This window comes from Acromyrmex echinatior, chromosome 8 (assembly GCF_024713525.1).
Source record: "Acromyrmex echinatior isolate Ae372 chromosome 8, ASM2471352v2, whole genome shotgun sequence".
Classification (NCBI taxonomy): Eukaryota; Metazoa; Arthropoda; class Insecta; order Hymenoptera; family Formicidae; genus Acromyrmex; species Acromyrmex echinatior.
In genome coordinates, this window is record NC_141859.1 from 8,789,831 (window position 1) to 8,802,149 (window position 12,319).

Genomic DNA, 12,319 nt, shown 5'->3' on the forward strand with positions numbered 1-12,319 from the left:
CTGACCTAAACGACTTTCATCCCCGAAGAAGGTAGCAACGGCCGAGTAGGCAGGGGCCAACACAGACAGGGGCAGGGAAACGATTGCTCGCGCGACTGCGTTAAAGCGCGCGTATCCGCTGCTTAAACACAGCAACGGCAGCAGCGTCAGCAGCGTCAGCAGCAGCATCAGAAGTAGCAGAAGCAGCAACGGACACCCCTCCATGACTGCAGGCTGTTTCTCCTTTCGTCTCTTCTTTCGCGCTGGTCGCTCTCTTCTCATACCTCCTCCTTGCCAGTGGTTAGCCCCGGCTCCCTCTTTTCTTCTTACATCTCTCTTTCTCTCCAGGCTGGTTCCTCATCTCTTTCACTCTACCCCATTCCCCCTGATATCTCACCGTCACTGTCTCGCCTCCTCTCACGAGTCTCTTTAGTTTTGTGCGCTACCTGCCTGCCTTGTGGCTCGTTCGTATCGTATCGTATGTAAGTGAAGCGAGGTGCCTTGGCGTGCTGCGGGACGAGGTGAGGCGAAGCAAGGCGAGGCGAGGCGAGGCGAGGCGAGGCGAGGCGAGGCGAGGCTGGGGTCCCAGGACGACGGGTTACCTGTGTGTGGCACGGCATGGCGTTGTCTCTTCGCGTGTAGGCACACAGCTCTCTCTCTCTCACACGTGCTCACGCACGCACGCACGCACGCATACCGTGCGCGCGCGCGACACGATGCGATGTAACGGGGTACACGAGAGCCCTCGCGCGAGGAAGACAGTACGTCCGAGTGCACGTACAAGGGACCCGTACACCAGGCCAGCATCCGACGCATACAGGTGCGTAAACGCGCGAGAATGCTCTCCCGATTCCGCTCTCGCGATCGCGAGGCTGCGGCGCGAGAGCATAGGTACATTGTGCACGCGCACTTGTGTGCGAGAAAGAGAAATAAAGAGAGAGGGAGAGAGAGCACACGTGTACTCGCGTGTGTGTGCCTTGTGCCGCTTGTGTGCGCGACTGGTGTACAAGAGCGTGGGCTCCCCTCCCTCCGTAGCCACACTCCACCTCCTCCTACCTCTTGGTCTCTACCTCCTTCTTCTACCTGCCGGCCCAGCCGACACACATGTATATGTGTACCTTGGTCTTCAGTGTAAGATCTGAACCAGCGGAGAACGCACGCTATTGTTATATCATTATCATTGTCATCGTCCGTGGCCGTTCGTTCGCGCCCGTTCCCGCCGCCTGGTGTGTCGTGAACATTTCGTGTCGGCGCTCATGTGGTATCGTGAGGGAGGTTGAGACGAAAATTATCCCGATCTAGCCCGGTCGACCAATCACACGTGTATGTATCGGTGCCGGGTGTAAACGAGAGAAACGTTCAAAACTGCGTGAATGAGGCGAGAGATCCACTGCGTCGTCTTGCGGCCGATACGCGGATAAGATCGAGCAATGATGGGGTGCATGTTGGTACCGCGCCCTCTTACAGTAAGGAGCGCACGGGACAGTACGATGTGAACACGTGGAAAATCGTGTCTATCAATCATCGTTATCATCTTCGCGCTATCAGCGATAATTACGTAATTTTAGTTAGTTTTACTAAAGATCCGCAAGTGGATTTTACTTTGCGTCCAAGAGATTCATAAATCTATTGTCAAGAAAGAGTGGATGGTCGTTAAGGAAGGTCGTTTGATCGAACGTTCATCCCACGGAGCTCACACGATGATCGTGATATAAAGTGTCTGTCGTTGGTCGATGTTAGATTTATAGATTGGAACTGCGAGTGGCTCTTAATCGACAGCGGTCAGACGTAATCGATCAAAAAGAAGTAGATCAGAATTAAGAGGATCCGATGACGGGGAAGAAGCGGAGGAGGTTCCGAATCTCGACGAACGAGAAGGGCAGGATAGGTTGGAAGGAGACTATAGGTAACGCTTAATTAAAGCGATTAGACTTTGTGGTTAATTGTTCTGGAACGTCAAACTCTTACATGATCCCACATCGGTGCTGTCGCCGTGCTTGTTATCGTCGTGTCCCTTGGCAGGACTGAAAGGGTAAATGATCCACGATCGGGCCAATTCGATGAGCCCCCCGAGTTATCGCTATAGCTCACACAAACCTGACCTGTGAAAATTGTTTAATCATAGACGAGACGTTGGTTTTTTCGTCTATTTAAAAATTTTTGGTGCTAACTTGTGTTGTGATACTATTAGCTCTGACAATTGCCAAAGGCTGTTTATCTTGATGAAAACACGCCTTATTATTGTTTTCTTCTGTATCTTTCCTTATTTTCTACCTGTATAGTAATTCTGCACCTAATCGCCATTTATAGCCAATCCCCCTTTTTCATCTCCCTTCTTTTTTAACATCAGTGATTGAACCAAATCGTTTGCAGGCTTCTCGATTTTGTTGTTGCCGTTTCAATGAAATGATAGAAACGCGATGAAGAACCGACTCGATATACTGTGTGATCGCGATGATTGCTCAATTAGTTTTAAGCGTGAGTATATATAGTGTACCGTGAAAGATTCGTCCGGTTTGTTTGGCTTTTTTGTGATCGCGCGTGTTAGTGCGAAGTCTCTTTCTGATCGCCAAGCAGAAACGTGAACCATACAGTGTAGGTGAAATACCTTGACAGTGCAGGAACTTAAACCTCGTGTCAGGTGCCATCGAAAAGAAACAGCTAGTGCGTTTTATTAGGAAGCAATTATACGGACGGGTATTCGTAATGACGAGTAATTCGTACGACAGACGTTTCGCTTGTGCGGAAGCAGCCAGTTGAAACTGACGGTAAGTTGCACGTTCCGCTATCTCACACCTTTCGTAGCGAAAGACGTTCTCAAGAATGTCGTTGACTTTTATTTGAGAGTAATCTGTGTCCCTCTACAAACATCTTACGCAGAAAAATTTCATCCTCTCATGTTCACGATCTCTTCGTCGTAAATCAAATCCCGTGTAAATTCGCGCAAATCGCAGTATACTTCAGTTGGACTTCTTGAAAGAAATCATTAAGCGATTCCACATGCGAATAGTAATTCTATGTCACATGCTACCATTTCACTTCGTAGAGGGTAGATAAACACGGAGTCACTGCAGGATTAATCTTTTGCAGACGTTAATAGGAATCTTCAAGTCATTATGTCGGAATATCTCGACTCCACGACGTTTGCGGAATCGCGCATGCGGTCAATCTTCGCGTCTCACGGTTTCTCGCGCAGTCATGAACGTAGTTCTCAAGGCGAATACGCGAACGCATGGAACGATAAATCCTCCGATTGTCGAATGTCGATAATCAGAAGCGTGCATTGTCGTGCAGACATCGCCGAATGGAGCAAACATTGTCCAACTAGTTGTAGTTGGGTTTTCGCGCACACGTGATCGCAGCGGCCTGGTTGATTCCGGTTGCAAGTAGCAAAAATTGTTCTCTCGCCGCTCGATCACTTTTGCAATGTAGCGTATCCTGCGTGGCGGATGTCAATCGGCATCTTTCGTGAGATCTTTCGACATTCGCTGATTTGTTGAAGCTCCTGCATTATCGGAGTAATCAGTTAGATATTGAGTATACTGAAAAAATTTAGTAATGTATCTACTGAATGTTGAGTGAAATAATTTCAATTAACCTTTAAGTAGATAGGTAGCTACGGCATTCTACGTAAAATATAATTATAAAAACAAAATTTCATTATAATATAATTAAAAATATAATTATAAAATTTGTTTGAGATGTTTTGAGCACCACTTAAAGATTAAATGTTTGGTTAATATAATAAAAAATATTTTTTCTTTTTTTATAAATATTTAGTAATTATTATAACGGTTAGTTACATTATTATGTTTGATTTATTAATATTTGCTGAATATTTGGAAAAATTATATTTGGAAAATTATTTTTGGTTATATTAATCAAATATTTGATCGAAATTATTTCACTGAATATTTGATAGCTATTACCGGACTCCTTTCAATGCACTTGTGTCGCGCAAAACGCGCTTGCCCTTCCTTTTCAAGAAGATATGTTTCTCGTTTTGGTAGACTACCTATAATGGAACCCTGTTTGATACGTTGACTATTTTAATTAAGTGGACAAGAAAATTGAAACGGCCGTAACTGCTGTGTGCGGAACAATTGTCAATGAAATTGCGGCTGCAATTGCGCGCTTCGTGCACAAGATAGTAACGACACGTTGGAGTTTCTCGGATTATGCGTTTATTTTTCTTATGTTTGCGCATTTAAGTCAGCGTGTTGTTGGTAGACACAGAAGAAAGAAACCGCGTAATGATTGCACTCAGAAGATTATCTCTACTTAGGTACAAATTTCTGTTAGGTTTCTTTAAGAATCTGTAAAAATTTCGAGTGTTTTCAATTGCCATTTTTCCCTATTTTTCTTCGTAGTTTAATTAATATTGAATTATTACATGGCAACATATTGCGCAAAAAAATCTTTTCACGACAGAACGCGTCTGATAGCGATCTGATAGAGTAAAACAATGAAAGGTTTAGAACGAGCAAACGGCTGGCTAGGTTAATTATACGATCTTACTGATTGTTGCAATGAAACCCGGTGTGAGAAAGCATGTATCTTTTTGCTGCGTGATTACATTTTATGACCCTAATGCAATAAATTATTAATCAAACCACTTAATTATATGTCTCTAATGCAACTATGATTTCTTCAGGACCTAACGGTCACTGGAAGTCATCTATAGTCCGTATGTTATTATCCTTCATTGTAAATACGCCGTACCCTAGATGCACAATGTGGTTGCATCGAGTTATTAAGTCGATCCTCCGTACCGCAGCATTTGCGGCAGGAAATTAAGATATCGAATGAATGCGACGACTTGGCGCAGACTTTCATTTTACAGGGATTCCCTTTTCATAGGAGCTTATTCCCTACGTTGTATCTTATCCCCCTTCGTAACTCTTATATTTCTTTGTCTTATTTCTTATATATTTTTGTTTTATTTCTTATATTTTAAATGTACATGACGGAACAGAAAAGTTAATATTAGTGTTGGAATAATCGTAGCGTTTTAATGAAAGAATGTATTTATTCACATGGCATTAAAATACATTAATGAAAGTAGTAAGTCAAGCACTTGTAAAACGCTACGAATTAGATCAAACACCTAATCATCCATGTAACTCTTATACTTCTTTGTTTATTTTTTAAATTTTAAGGCCGTATTCATAGTCAGATTTTATATTCAAGATCGTCTTAAGTACAGTCTTAAGAACTCACGAATTAATCGGAGGGCCGTATTAGCGTCTTAAGACATTATTTAAGACAGTCTTGAAATAAGAATGGACTATGAATACCGCCCTAAATGTACATGAGAACACAGAAAACTTGACGCAGTATTATAGATTTTGCACCTGCCGGAGTTTCATACAAGTTTCTTAATGGTGTGTTAAGTTTCTCGCGAAATCACGCACTGCGTACAGCTGATAGTGGTCACTTTTAGTGGCTATATTTTTGAGTTAAAAGGAGTCTCTGTCAGCAATGATTTGGGAGCTGCGTGAAATGCCACTTTTGTTGTACGCACAGGAGGAGACAGTCCAATTAAGGGCACATTTGTATACTTAAGTGTACCGATATCGATACATAAATCGGACCAGACTCGAAGATTTATAGCTCTACCGAATGTCGTAAAATGTCCACCGCGAAATACGAACGGAGAAGCAGGACCTTCCATTCTTAGAATCCTCGGCTACTAAAGTATTTAACGGAGGCATTTAACGTACAACAAATATCTGATAAATCTATCACCTAGAATAAAGATTTAAAAGCATACATATTCTCAGTTAAAAAAAATTTATCAAATAGATATATTTTACTTAATATAGAATTTATATAAAAAATGAAATGAATGATAAAAATCTTGTTCGGTAAAATACATGATTTTCATAAATATGCATGTCAAATAATATATAATCCATTGTTTGAAAAGATTCACCGTGTCTAGTGCTTCCACGATCTTCAACTCTCCTACGTCTGTAGTAAAAAGTGATACAAGCGTGTCTACTTTGAATATCGGTAAAAGTTGCCAAGGAAACGTCTCTCGACCTCACTGCGGGCAAAGTTAACCCCCGAAGTACGCAAGGTTAAACCCTTTACGCGCAGCATCACAAAGGAGAGCGAGTTGTTGGTAACCCTTACAAGATGATTCTTTCTCTCTCTCTCTCTCTCTCTCGTAGACCTTTCTCATTCTTTCACGTTAAAATGTACACGTGCGGTCGGCATAGAAGGTGTATTTCCCTTGTCGTAAATCTTCTTCGCTTGTTTCTCACGTGCTCTTCAACGATCGGCGCTGAGTTACGTTCGTCGGTATTGCTGATGCTCTTACGGTCGTTTCGGTGTGTTAGGAGCTCGTAAATGTTCAAAATGAAATCCTTTAAAGCGCGGCATATTCATTTTGTACGTAGCAATTTGCATGTAAATCCACTGTGTTCGGACGTAAAGATCATAGAATATCATAATTTTCTACGTCGAAAACGATAACGATTTTTCGTACATCGAGTAATTTTATATGTGTTAATTTTCACAATATTGTAAGAAACGCATGTTACTGTCAGTGTATCCTACTGCACATAAACGATCGAGTGCTCTAATTAAATTATTAAATATTGCAAATGTGTTTTTAATAGGATATATTAAATCAAAAGCTTTATGTTTTATGATAATTCTTTCCGGCACTTGGAAACATCGAATCACTAATATGTAACTTTATATAACGAGATCTATTCTATCTTTTATATAATGTTCGTAACGGTATCTTTGTGTTAGGCTTTCTATCGATTGCTCATTGAATTTATCTATACATGGAAGAAATGATTTCGCTGAAAGATATAAAATTTTACTAGATCTGAAAATAATTTTGTTGGAAACTCAAAAATAATGAGCAATGCTGTAATTTTGATATACAAATTTTGATATTCTAGCAACCAGTTTAAATGTCCAACAAACTTATTTTCAAATCTATCCAGCAAAATCGTTCTTTCCGTGTACATTCTTACTTGATTTGTCAAGACGTGTATAATTACCGATAGATCGATGCCGAAAGCATCGGCGATACAACACACCGACGAATTTTTGTGAAACAGGTGGTTTTACTCGTATAGAATCGAATAGGGCGAATACAATGTGAGCTCACGCTGTTCGTGGATCGTGCGGTTTGTCTTCATAGCCAATCTCGTTCGCCTTGGCATGGAAAATACGCGCGTGCCCTAATAGAGTCCTTTGTTCAAAACCGAACTCAATTGTTATGGCTGGTTATTCAGAGTGGAACAATGTTCAGTCAGCCAGATACCAGTTTGTCTCGAAACGCATGCGGTTGCGTCTACTGATCACGGTATGCGTGATCTTATCTCACAACCCGAAGCGAAATGCAAATTAAAGTTTTCTCATATAATTGATCCTCTTTAAGCACTTATTTATCTGACAAACGCGTATGGACGGATAAATTAAGTTTACTATCATTTTCATCAAAAATTGACATGAAATATAAATATTGAAACACTTGATAATCATAACATCGTTTTGCAATTATTTTGTTTCATCATGTGTTCCAATAGTAGAAAATTTAATTACTCTAGAATAATTACGCGATATTTGATTATAGGTTCTATTCTTATTGTATTTAAATTAACTTAAATTTAAAGTGATACAAATTGTACTGTTGAAAACGTGTTAAAATGTCAAATACTGTGTGTAAAGATTTAATCATTACTTTAAAAGAAACTTTAGTTTTGCACGCGTATCTTCATCATTTACATTTGGCTGATTCGCGGCGAATTTACCTGACTCGTTCGCCCACCTGAACTTATCAAATCCCCCTATTCCACGAAATAAATATAAAAGATCAAACCAATTCACAGATTTAATGCTTGTGGGTTCGACCCATAAAAGAGGCAACTATGAAAATAAAGTGAGACGACCATTCTTTCCGCGTCCACGATACCTTTCATATTACAGCCTAAGAGACAACACGCCTACTTGATTATTTGAAAACGATCCATGTTCCCTCGTAATACATTTTACAGTATCTAGATCCATTATTGAGATCAGAAAAATTAAAATCACAAAACAAAAGGAGATGTTTTATTTCTCAATCATAACGAACAATTATAACGATAAAATCATCAACTTGTTGCTATACGAAAAGAATGATTTTACTGAATTATTTAAAAATTTAGCTGGATACAGGTCTGAAAATATTATAATTTTATTGGACTATTGAAATAATTATATAGGAAATTCAAACATATTCAGCAATACTGCAAAAAATTTTGATATATCTAGCAACCAGATTGAGTGCCCTACATAATTATTTTGATAGTTAAATAAAATTATTTTCAGATTTATATATTTAGCTAAATTTTTTAATATTTTAGCAAAACTCTTCTTTCAGTGTATCAGAGTGGTCTGATTGTTAGTGAGATAGTAATTATAGTATCTTACAAAATGGAGTGTGATTACGTGATGCGGTTCGATCGAGTTCTAACCGGAAACGCATAAATCTCCGAATGAAGTTCTCTCATTTAAATCCTTCTAAATTTCCGTCTAATCTGACACATCTACCACACGCGGAACGTTACCTGCAGCTGCTTATGCTATCGATGAAATGGTCATTGACCCGGTTTGAACAGGTACCCTAACGAGTTCGCTCCTCAGAAAATGTCAACGAGAGTGCCCGTCGTACAACGAAGTGTCAACGGAGCTGATCGCGAACGGTCATTCGCGCGGCGATTCTCCAAGGGTCCCGCTCCTCTCCCCTTTCGTTTTGCTCTTTGTCGAGACACGATCCTTTATAGCAGCGATCTGGCCTCTGGAATCTCGAGGCATTTATCGGTGAAGTTAATACAGGTGAATGAGAGAGAAACTGCGAACGTTCGTTGTAGTCGCCGTTGTCGTAACGAAGCAAGCTTCTCTCCTTTTCGTCTTCGTCCTCTTTCTCTGTCTTTCTTTCTTTGAGAACGAACAGTTAGTGTTCCTCCGTTTGTGTTCGAAACACGATGGTTTCTCGACGAAGAGAGGTGACTCCCGATGGGTGGGAGGTCGGTATCATCGAAAGGGGTGACGGGACGGAGGAGAGGCCAAAGGAAGAAGGCAGGGCGGCGGTGGGCCTAATTAGTCAGGGATATATCTGGAATCTCATGGAGGCTGAGTTTTGTAGGCCTCCTTCAGTTTTATGTACGCAGGCGGATTTCTCTCGTGGATTAGCATACAAATCGATTTAAACTCGAGATAAATAGCCACTCACAGGCTCCTCACACGGAGCCGACTTCGGGCATTATCTTGTCCACCGCCGAGATTAACGCTTAATGCTTTATACTTTACAGCCGGGGAGTCTCCCCGCGCTGCCTCCTGCGGGTACCACTATATATACTTAAGTACGTACCTGCGTTTTGTCGTGACACCGTCGAGTGGCTCTTCATCTCTTCCTTTCTCTCTGTCTCTCATCGCGGTGTCTGCCTCGTGCATTTCGCGCCAATGTTCTTTCGTTCTTACTACGACCGGCCGATCGGACAAACTCGTTTCCGATTAATCGAAACGCCAGGTCATCGTTCCAACAATAACAGCTCGCAAATGTGGCGGATCGTTTACACTTTACACCCTCGATGAATTTTACAAGAGGACCTACGACATCGTACGTGATACTCTTTATGTGCGCGTGGTTGTACGTAGAGCTAATGCCGATGAAATTACTCAAAGATACGCTATTATGATATTACACGAGTTTACGCTGTGTCACGTCACGCTATATATTATCTAGTAAACATGCGTAGCAATTGTATCGTGTTCATCTCATTAATATGAAGAAGAAAGATAATTTGCATATGTCAAGTAAAATTGAAATTTGCCTCGCGGATACCTCTGATTGATACGGTCATTTTTTTTTCTCGAAATAGTATACATTCGTTAACATTTTAAGACAGTTTTACACTCGTTTCTGCAGCGTAACAGCTCCTATCGCTCTGGCGAACTAAATGGTTAACGTTAGCGTTTTGACGATTATCGCATCTCTGCCCCGCGAGCGGAAATACAATGTTGGCACTTCGTGACGAGCAGAGACAAGCCATAATTTTTGCACATTAATAAAATAATACGGTGTTATATGATCGTATTATGCATTTCAGGAACATCTATTATTTCGGAAATACAATAGTATCTCATATTTTTATCTATCAAAGTGTGTTTATTGCTCGACCAATCGAAATTACAATTTCATGATTGCGTTAAAATTCGATTTAGCCTATTTGGATGACAATGAAATATTCATCAAGTATAATGCGAGCGATGCCGTTGACTTCATCGATCGAGGTAGAACGGATTTTGATGCCGTATCCGATTTCTCCGGGATGCATGAGATTCGTTGTGTTTTAGCAGAATATTTCGATTATTCATGACGACTCAAGATTCTAAATAGCGAACGTCGTTCGAATAGTCATTAACGAGGATACACGTGGAGATACGAGAATCGAATCTCCCATGAGATTAGTTGTATCGTTGAAAGAGATGCTCGTTATACCTCAGTCTTTTATACTAATTTATACCGTTATATCCTTATACTTCTGCGAAACTTGTATTTTTTAATTGGTTGTTGGCTATAAATTAATTCTCTGCGATCACAGTACAACCGAGTACTACATATATTTTGTATCATAAATTTTTTTATTTAAAATTGTGGTTTTATCGTATTTTTAATCTAAAATTATTATTTTTGAAATTTGTTTACGTCAATTCTTTATCAATATATTTTTATTCAATATATTTATATGTTTTGCCAAAGATGGACATGTACATATTTGTGATGTCAAACTATACTCAATTTGAGTTATTTTTAATCATTTTTATAGAGCGTCACTGCTTCTATCAAATATGTATGAGTCATTAATTGAAACTATATAATGAAATAATTTAATTCAAGAAAACGTATTAAATTTAACTCAAATTTAGTTTATTATTTATTAAGTGCGTACGTTAATATGGACTTTGAAATTGAATACAGAAATGATTTTGACACATGAGGGAGGTTAAAAATAACAAAAAAAGATGTTTTATTCAAGAGATTGAATTATATCATTTTGGTTCTTTGACATTTAGCAGTGTACTCTCCTACAGCACAAAAGTTGCAGCAACATTCCAGATTTACAGCGATATTGTTACAAATTCTGTGCTGTATGGGCTCTATGTTAAACTGTGACATTGTAAGTAACACTATTTTCTGCGAAAAAAATGATTAAACAAGTCAGATATATCTTCTTTTTGTCCAATTTAGCAATTACCATACTTTACAGTTAATTAAAAGGAATTATCGGAAACTGCAAATAGCCTAAAGGTTATTCAGAGCTTGTGGTGGTATCGTGTGGTTATGTTTATCCGCCGTAACGGAGAGAGAAATTATTAAGTAGTTATATCAGTTATATCTAATTGCGTATTTAACGCAAAGAAATTTTCGCTGTGGGGTACAACTCGGCATGATATTATGTCCATTGTTTATTCATTTCGTTCGTTATCTCTACCGCTTGTAATCAGAGAAATAGAATGGCGTGCGTTTTTGCAAATCCTCAGACTCTCTTGTTCGTTAGCGTAACGTTCAATTAGCGATGACTTTGTTTGTCGGAATTATCATTTCGCGTGTCTCAACGAAATCATTAACGGGCTGACTTTAGCTCGGCTGCATACCATCCATTCTCCCCGATTGATCTATAAACACGCGATCATGTTACAAATACCGAACCACGCACGTAATAAATACGAGGCTGCAATCGTACAACGCATATATGCAACAAACTAATGAGTTCGTAATACAAAGATTTCTAATACGGCTTTCAATAATCGGACTCGGGATAATAATGTCAGGCTGCTACGTCCCCGATTGCTTCATGAAGCGCGCAAGGCAGCCGGAAAGAGAGGCGCAAGTGGGCCACTCTTGAAACGGATGAGCAGGTGAACGGGCGTAAATCAGGGTAGACTTGAGCCGCGGCACGGAAGGGGAGAAGATGGAAGGGGGGGTCGAAAGGAAAGAGAGAGACAGAGAGACAGAGAGAGAGAGAGAGAGAGAGAGAGAGAGAGAGAGAGAGAAAGGGAGGCCAGGAAGAAATGGAAGATAAAGAGGGATACCGACAAGTGATGGCAAGACAGAACGAGAACGAGAGGGGACGGACCAGAAGCAGAGCAGTTCTTGCACTACGGAGGGGGCAGTAAGATTGGAAGCGTCCGATGCTGGATCGCGACCAGCTGCTGTCACCGACCTGCCTGGTAGACAGCCAGATTATTGCACGGAGCCTCCATGGGTGCGCTGACTTCGCTATCTGTCCATAGCGATAGAGCGAGCGATTTTGAGAGATAAAATGAA

General features: G+C 40.4%; 1 protein-coding gene across 1 annotated transcript in view; it reads left to right on the forward strand.

Annotated features, from left to right (window-relative positions):
• Positions 1-1,094: 1,094 nt before the first annotated feature.
• The window catches only part of Sox102F (transcription factor Sox102F), a 162,314-nt gene continuing 151,089 nt past the window's right edge, over positions 1,095-12,319 (forward strand). The window contains exon 1 of the mRNA XM_087409118.1: positions 1,095-2,747. The gene's annotated coding sequence lies outside the window, so the exon portion shown is untranslated. The remainder of the gene's footprint in view (positions 2,748-12,319) is intronic.